Below are 9,151 nucleotides of genomic sequence, written 5' to 3'. Positions count from 1 at the left end.
AGGCAGGGACTACTGACTCCGCCAGGGATTGATTAAATATGGCGGTGAACACCGGGGCAAGCTGGTTTGCACAGGACTTAAGTATGCGTCCTGTTATACCATCTGGGCCTGCAGCCTTCCTGGTGTTCACCTGCATAAATGCTCTTCTCACACTGTGTTCCGACAACGAGAGAGCGCCCCCGCCCCCCCGCGGTTGCCCCCCCTCCTCCACAACAGCCGGTGCGCCAGTGACGTCACTAGCCAGAGGGCTAGCGGCGACACTGTCTACACCGAACCGAGCGTAGAAGGAGTTGAGTTTGTCCGCTAGAGAGGCGTCGTCGCTCCCTTCTTGCTGTCTTGTCGTACAGAACTTGTAAGTCGCTTTGGATAAAAGCGTCAGCTAAATGACTAAATGTAAATGTAAATGTAAATTGTGTGTCGAAGACAATGTGGGGATCAGCGATGGTGGAAGGCGAACGCTGAAGCTAGAGCGGGGACACTGGAATCCTCGCGGATGGTTTGTCGTCTCACGAACTAAGCCAAGCAAGGTAAGGCTTTGTAACTAACGTTTGGTTTATTAACTGTCATATTTATGTTACAATCTAGTTAGCTCTAGTTATTTTGTAACGTTAAATGCAATTTAGCCTGTAAACGACCCTCTAGGTAGCGTCATTCGGTTTGTGTGTGATAGGATAGGGAACCGGAAGCAGCTACTGCGCGCATGAGCTCAGCTTTACGGATGAACCGAAAGTCACGAAAGGGGCTAGGTTACAGCTAAAAGGAAAGAGAGATCTCCGTGAATATCTTCGTTATTCTTTTGTTATTTGGACATTTTGTACAAGGTAACTGCTGTGCACTTTCTATGGTTTTATTATTTGGTTTGAACTCACTTTTGTTTGTGTTTTTGACAACTTAAAGTTATTCCTGTTACTGTGAGAATAGTATTCTCACAGTAACAGGAATAACTTTAAGTTAGGGATGCACGATAATTATCGGGCCGATATCAGCAATTATGACGTCATCCCGATAAACCCGATAACGTTATTAATAGCTCCGATAATATAATATATTTTTTGGTAAAAGAGGGGTGCAACCCTCGGTTGAACGCAGTCACTTATGGCTCCATAGTAGCCAGGTTAATTTGCACCACCAAGGACTGCTTAAAAGCTAGCGGCTTGAGCCCTTGGGTCATTTCTGTCAAACTTCTTTAATTTAGCAAACGACTCGTCAATAGCTGGCTTTGGATTCACAGCAGCTTCTAGCTTCGTTCTAGGTTCTAGCTTCTAGCTTCTAGCTTCTAGCTTGTTGCAGGTGACTTGTTGTGGTGGTGATGTGTCCACTCAAAGCCTTTTTTTCAAGGCTCCGCTTTGAAAAAAGAAGAACAAAAAGCTTTGAGCGTCTTAGGTTGGATGTATTATAAGTTGTTGACGGATTGTGAATTTTCATTTGGAAAAATAAATATAGTCACTTTATCAGTCAATACTGTTCGTTGTCTTGGCTTTTGTTTCTGTTGTCTGGTTAGGTCGCATTTAAGTTGGTATTAAGTTATTGTCCTGGGAAGTCTTTTTATGTATTATTATTGTATTGTGATATGTTTTGTTTCATGTTGAAAAAAAAATTTGATAAAAAAAATAATATATACATTAAGAAAAAAGATTATAATACAATAAATATCGGTTATCGATATCGGTTATCGGCCTGAGGAGCATAAAGTTATCGATATCGGTGTCAAAAAATCAATATCGTGCATCCCTAGAGAATACCTTGTTTTCTTGCTAGCTTGGTCATTGCAAATTGCTAGCTTGCCTACACATTTAATAAGGTCCAGAGTTTTGTTTGCTTATAGATCCGGAAAGAAGACTTTCATGTGGTTTATGGTTAAGCCCCCTGTTGGAGAGAGAGGACCTCTCGAAGACACTCTGACGTCACGAGACCGTCGCCATCTTGGTATTGGGGAAACAAACGGATTTCTACGATCAAATGTATGCGGTGAGCTCCGTTTTTATTACATATTTTAGCACATTCTTGTTCATTTCATAACCTTTTCATATAATTTGTTTTGAAAATATTGAGGCCAACATGGCATTTCACTATTTCGAACGCCTTAGTTTCTGGTTATTATAAGTGCATGTTTCCCCCCAAGCCATAGACATGCACTTAGACAGAAAGTTAAAAAGACAGGAAGTTGACTTCGAGAATTTAGTGATATAGACCACCGTAACACTTCCGGGATTCTGAAATCAGGGAGGAGATTGCGGGGGGGTCAAATGAATGAATGTGGACGAGAGCCGTGATGTAAGTGGTTGCCGATACGGCTGTGGGGGTGCTAGAGACATGATCGAATAGACGTTTATGCGCCTCGCTCTCCTGAACACGGCGTGACCCATAACTAATCGATCAGAACTAAATCGGCAGAGAAAAAGCCCATTTTAAAGCACCTATTCCGCATGGACATGCGCAGAGTGCCCATGGAGTCTGGACGACGCGAGATGACGCTCGAATGAATGTGGACTGTTCCATCAGAGGGGGAGCTTTGATGGTCATGTAAGTGGCTACAGACCGCTGCACTTAAATATAAACATTAGTCTACCTGTAGACTCAATGAGGTAATTGTAGATGTCGCCATAAGACGCGTCTGGCCATTTAGTGGGATCATTTCGTCATTATCCTGTTCGGCTGAAAGGACATTGGCCACCGAAGCTCCCCCCTCTGATAGAACAGTCCACATTCATTCGAGCGTCATCTCGCGTCGTCCAGACTCCATGGGCACTCTGCGCATGTCCATGCGGAATAGGTGCTTTAAAATGGGCTTTTTCTCTGCCGATTTAGTTCTGATCGATTAGTTATGGGTCACGCCGTGTTCAGGAGAGCTAGGCCTACTGTCTTCTACAGCAGACCAGGCGAAATAATCATGCATGTTCTAGCAATCATGTTATCATTTAACAATATGGCTATCTCTTTGCATTGAATAGTGTAAACAATGACCAGGCTTTTGCTAGCTAGAATGTCATCTAACCCCCCTCTCCCCTTTCTTTCTGTACCACACAGTTCGTATTCATTGATAATTGAATGGAAATAAATCTGTTAACTGGCTACAAGGTAATCACTGGACACTTCATTTAACTTTGTCTCTGTGTGTAACAGAGTTAGAAATGTTATTTAAAAACAAGACTAAAAAATGTCTGTCGGCCTGACAAATTGTCATCAAAAGTGATCATTTTCAAGTATGTTATTATACATGTTGCTGTCTCACATGGCTATGAAAAACTTCCCACATCTATAAGCTTCAATTTAAAGGGGAACTATTTTATTATTTCTTTCACTATTTGGGCACTTTTACACAATTCCTGTGAGTCTATGGAACACCTCTGTAATATATATATTTTTTTTATTCATTGTTTTGTATTTCTAATCAAGTCCTCAAAAACAGCATTTTTCTACCTCAAGATTTCAAGCTGTTTTGAGCCTGGGCTGCAGGGCGGCTCCTAAACCACTGCGGAGCGTCGTCGTCTATCTCAACATTAACATGCAGCAGTGACTATATGACATCACATATCGCGCACATTTCAAACGACTCAGTTCAGTGAGGGTGAATATTGTGAGAGGAGAGTTGGAAGAATGCGCCAATATGAGAATTTTGAGACATAGATCATATTAATATAAGTTCACATAGCTAGGAAACAATGCTAAACACTCAAAAAGGCCATTTATAAGATAGTTCCCCTTTAAGTACAAGATGACCTTTCTATCTAGAAGATTACATGAGCTAAGTTATCCATCCATTGTACCTCAAATCGAGAAAATAGAACATTCAAAGCATTATCCTTTTCTTCTTTTTTTTCTCTTATAAATATCTAAAAAATATATTAAACAAGAGTTGAGACTTAAGTAATGTAATGCTATACTATCTGAAGTTAATTACATGAAAAATGAACAATATTACGCCCCCTGGTGGACCAGGGTATCACAGTGCACCTTAAAGCAGTGCTGACCGGGTTACACACACCAACCAAAACCCTAACCCCGTTTCATGTCACATCCCATCTGAAGTTATTCAGCAAAGACAATTCTGGGTAAATTGATATATTATTCTGGCTGTGGGAAGAGATTGAGTGTCCAATATTTTTTTACATGAAATGTGGCAGCTCTTCTAGAGTGATAACATTAACGTTGGCTTGTAGATTGTTAGCTAATATAGCCAGCCCAATGTAGCTAGCTAGTGAGAGTAGAAGTGGGAGAGAAATTATGAAATTGTAATTATTAAGAGAATTTATTATAATTATTAGCAACTCTACTTCTAGAGTGATAACATTAGCTAGTTAGATTGTAGATTGTTAGCTGCCAGCCCAATGTAGCTAGCTGACAGAGGGAGTGGGAGACTAGTGAGAGCAGAAGTGGGATATCAATTATGGTGTGTGTGTGTACAATATTTTGCTATTGTAATGAATATACTGACTTCCTGATGGTTGCAATGCTACGGTATAGTCAAGGTGCCAAAGAGACGACAAGATGCCTGGATACCTTGCCAAGAGTGCTTCAAAAAACAATCAGCCACCCCCCCCCCCCCCCCCAGTCTGGGATATTAGTCTGTGTCTGAGGTTAGATGTCAATGAAATGTGAAACATTGGATCTAAATGAATGTCTATTGGCACATTATAGCCTGTTCAAGCTGCTGCGGTCAGGCAAGCGCCATGCAGCAAGAACAGAGAGACTCCGACTCAGCTTCTTCCCCAGGCCATCAGAACACTGATCTCTCCACACATAAACACACACCACACATCCTGCACTCTCTCACACACAAACACACTGCAGGTCACTTTAGGGAAAAGCAAAAGCACTTCTTTAAAAAACAACTGTTTTTGTATAGTTAGTATAGGAGTTACATATAGCATAACTGTATATTGTATAACTTAGTAGTGTATATAGGACTCATTACCTTTAATTTGTAAGCTTAGCATTGTATTTGATCTTAGTACATTTTATCATGTCTATTTTATTAAAGGTAATGAGTTCTATATACTATACAATATACAGTTATGCTATACTAACTATAGTTGTGTTTTTTAAAGTGACCTTTGCTTTTTCCTAAAGTGACCTGTAGTGTGCTTGTGTTCATGTGTGCTTGTGTGTGGAGAGATCAGTGTTCTGATGGCCTGGGGGAAGAAGCTACATTTCTGTTCTTGCTGCATGTATGCGAAGGCGCTTGCCTGACCGCAGCAGCTTGAACAAGCTAATGTGCCAATAGACATTAATTTAGATCCTATGTTTCACATTTCATTGACATCTGACCTCAGACACGGACTAATGGCTGATTCTTCTTTGGGGCACAGGTATCCAGGCATCTTGTCTCTTTGGAACCTTGACTATACTGTATCATTGCAACAATCAGAAAGTCAGTATATTCATTACAACAGCAAAGTATTGTACACACACACACACACATCATCATTTATATCCTACTTTTGCTCTCATTAGTCTCCCACTCTCACTAGCTAGCTCCATTGGGCTGGCAGATAACAATCTATAAGCTAACTAGCTACTGCTATCACTCTAGAAGTAGAGTTGCTAATAATTATAATTAATGTTCTTAATAATTACAATTTCATAATTTCTCTCCCACTTCTACACTCACTAGCTAGCTACATTGGGCTGGCTATATTAGCTCAATCTCTTCCCACAGCCAGAATAATAGATCAATTCACCCAAAATTGTCTTTGCTGAATAACTTCAGGTGGGATGTGACATGAAACAGGGTTCGGTTTTTGGTTGGTTGGTGTGTGTAACCTGGTCGCGTGTATGCCTTCTACAACGCTGTTCCAGTTCCGCATTGTCGTTTTGCGCTCTGATTGGCCGAGCGCGCGCGCATGTGCATGAGCCGCGACGCGGCCCTCAGCCAGGCAGCAATACTAAGCTCCAGTTAACCTAATTTATACCGTAAGCAATCATTAAAAAAATATACCGTTAACTGGAATATGTTGTTTCTTTACACATATGTTGGATTATGTAATTGGTTTGTCATGACAAACCAATAAAAAATCGCGCGACTCGGGCTTCATCGCCGCCTTCGCGGCTGCGTTGCGGGTCCACGACCCTCCGTGCTGCGATAAGGCTTTCAACAGCGGGGAGAGTATGCTGCCTCGAGCGGCATCGCTGAGCTCGCCATGGTGTCCGCTGGACTAAGCCAGAGACTGTCTTATTATGGGGCTTATGCAGAGAAGCGTAACACAACAGTGAACACATAGTTGCAATGCATCTGTCAGTCGTACTTAACTATGTGTTCACTGTTGTGTTACGCCTTCGCGGCATAAGCCCCATAATACTCTCCCCGCTGTTGAAAGCCGGAGCACGGAGGGGCGTTGATGAAAACGGCAACGCGGAACTGGAACAGCGTTGTAGAAGGCATACACGCAACCTGGTCAGCACTGCTTTAAGGTGCACTGTGATACCCTGGTCCACCAGGGGGCGTAACATTGTTCACTTTTCATGTAATTAACTTCAGATAGTATAGCATTACATTACTTAAGTCTCAACTCTTGTTTAATATATTTTTTAGATAAAGAAATAAGGGTAATGTTGAATGTTCTATTTTCTCGATTTGAGGTACAATGGAGACCTGGTCATATCAGGTGTAATCTTCTAGATAGAAAGGTCATCTTGGACTTCAATTGAAGCTTATAGATGTGGGAAGTTTTCCATATCCATGTGAGGCAGCAACATGTATAATACAATACTTAAATGATCACTTTTGATGACAATTTGTCAGGCGGACAGATTTTTTTGTCTTTTGGGGTATTCTGAGTGTGATATTTGACAATAGAAAGGTAGTAAGCCCCAGAGTATTATTCTGATACTTCCCCCTATGTGTCAGGATACACCATGCAAAGTTTCAGACTTATCTGACCATTTATGCAGTTGCATAAATGTTTTGGCCCCTGAGGCCAAACGGGGCTAAGTTGGAGGGGTGGACCTGGCTCCCGGCCTACATCCTCCCAAGATGACAACGCTCGCCCCCACAGACCAGGGTTTATCAGAGACTACCTCCAGAATTTGCGAGTAGAGAGAATGGAATGGCCTGCCAACAGTCCTGACCTCAACCCAATTGAACACTTGTGGGATCAGCTTAGGCGTGCTATTCGTGCAGGGTGACCAACACAACTATTGGCTGACTTGAGAGTTGCGACAAATCCTGGTTGAGGAGTGGAATGCCATCCCACAGCAGTGTGTGACCACGCTGGTGTCCAGCATGAGGAGGTGCCCGGCTGTTGTGGCTGTGTATGGTTCTTCCACATGCTACTGAGGCTCCTGGCTGTTTGTTAAATTAATCAATTGTAAAATTGCCATTATGTATAGTTTCTGCCTTGTTACTGATGGACTCCAATCATCCAATCCACCAAACAAGAGTCAATAGCAACAGCAGAATAAACTTTGAATAAGATTTGGCTAATTCTTCATGGGCGCAACCCACATACTCGGCAGTGCTGCTCATCCCACAAATGCATGTTCCTTACAAATGGGGCACCATAGGGGCGGTTAGGTGGCGTAGCGGAGATTGCGTTCGTCACCAACCCCGGAGCGCGGATGGGACCTGAGTGGGAGAGTGTGATCCTTCCACACGCTACGCCCTCTCGGAGAATATCCGCGCTGCCAGGTGAAAAGAAGCGGTTGATTGGCTGGACGTGTGTCGGAGGAAGCACGTGGTAGCCTCCACTCTCCCAGACCGACTGTGGGGGGTAAGTGCGCAGCGACCAGGAAGGGGATTGGGAATTGGCATAACGACTAACATTGGGATGGGAGAAAATCGGAGGAAAATGGAGGGGGAAAAAGATAAAAAAATAAAAAAATAAAAATGGGGCACCATTTAAATGGGAAATAAACAGGCTTTCCAACGGTATAAAATGTATTGCCAAGAAGCATTGTTACAACAGAAATAATCAGCCAAACACAAATTTCCAAACTTTATGTTTATCACACTAAATAGTTAGACATGATGATCTTCCGGACCTTTGCTTCAAGAAATTCTCTTAACTGGACCTCTTAAAATGTTTATTGAATACCCCTGTTTTATTTTATTTATTTTAACTTTTTTTTTTTATTGCATTTTCCATATAATCTTTTTACATGTTTTCCACATCATATGATACAATACCCCTGTTTTAGTGGAATATAGTAGTATATATTTTCTGTTAGGATATCTGGGTAACAGTACTGTATATTTGCATATCGTGTATGTCACAAATGTAACGGTACTATATACCTGTGTATGTCACTATGAATTGAAAATGGGGGACCCTGATGTAAACAAGACAAATGTCTTTCTCTGGTCTGCATCCCCTTAACAATTGTGTGTATTGAGCCGTACTGTATTGTACCCATTCTGCAATCTGTTAAATAAATTCACCTTGTGTCTACTCTAGGAGCTACCACATTTGAAGAGTCTGCTGTACAGACAGGATGTCTACTGTGGGACCTTCATTGCGGCCTAACCAGCGACAGTTTCTAACGTGATTCTCGGCGGAGCAGCAGTTTTCAAATAAAAATGAAACTTTTTTGACCAGTCCAGTAGAATCAACACACAACCAGCATCTCAGTAGCTCACAAAAAAATGAATTGTTCTACAAATTGATTTGTTATTATGCCTTGTAGTTAGGCCTGCCACGATAACACATTTTGCTGGGCGATTAATTGCCCCCGAAAATATCGCGATAAGCGATATTATTGCGACCGGTTAGAGAATTTTTTTTGAGAAATTTATTTCCCAAAACTTTTATTTTGAAGCCCACCGCTCCGTCTTTTCCGGTTTTAGACTTTTATTTTGAAGCCCACCGACCGGACCGGAAGTATTGTTGTGATTATCCTAAGCAGAACATATGAGCCGACAACTTGTCTCGTCCGGTTGTTTTTGAGCTAATAACAAATGTTGAGATTGTTGGTGAACAACTAACTTTAGGTTAGTTTTAACGTTAGCTACTAACGTTAGATGCAGCTACTACAGGCAATCAACGATGAGGAGGAAGCGTCAAAGCAGTATATAATAGAATAGCTGTGGTGCGTAAGCACTGCAGCACGACTCGAAACTACCGGAGTGTTATAATAAATTAATTCATGTTTAACTTGTCCCCGTGTCCAGTCCTTTGACTAGCCCCACCCGTTCATTGTAAACAATGATGCATGT

General features: G+C 41.8%; 1 long non-coding RNA gene across 1 annotated transcript; it reads left to right on the top strand.

The window, feature by feature from the left end:
* Positions 1–411: 411 nt before the first annotated feature.
* Positions 412–8,759, top strand: LOC311223200. Its single transcript, XR_014619407.1, has 4 exons — positions 412–527; positions 1,826–1,961; positions 3,028–3,078; positions 8,394–8,759. It is a non-coding gene; the product is annotated as an uncharacterized lncRNA (long non-coding RNA).
* Positions 8,760–9,151: the final 392 nt, after the last annotated feature.

Source organism: Notolepis coatsorum (assembly GCF_963971535.1).
Source record: "Notolepis coatsorum genome assembly, chromosome: 2".
In the NCBI taxonomy this organism is placed as follows: Eukaryota; Metazoa; Chordata; class Actinopteri; order Aulopiformes; family Paralepididae; genus Notolepis; species Notolepis coatsorum.
This window is presented reverse-complemented; position numbering and strand designations above follow the sequence as displayed.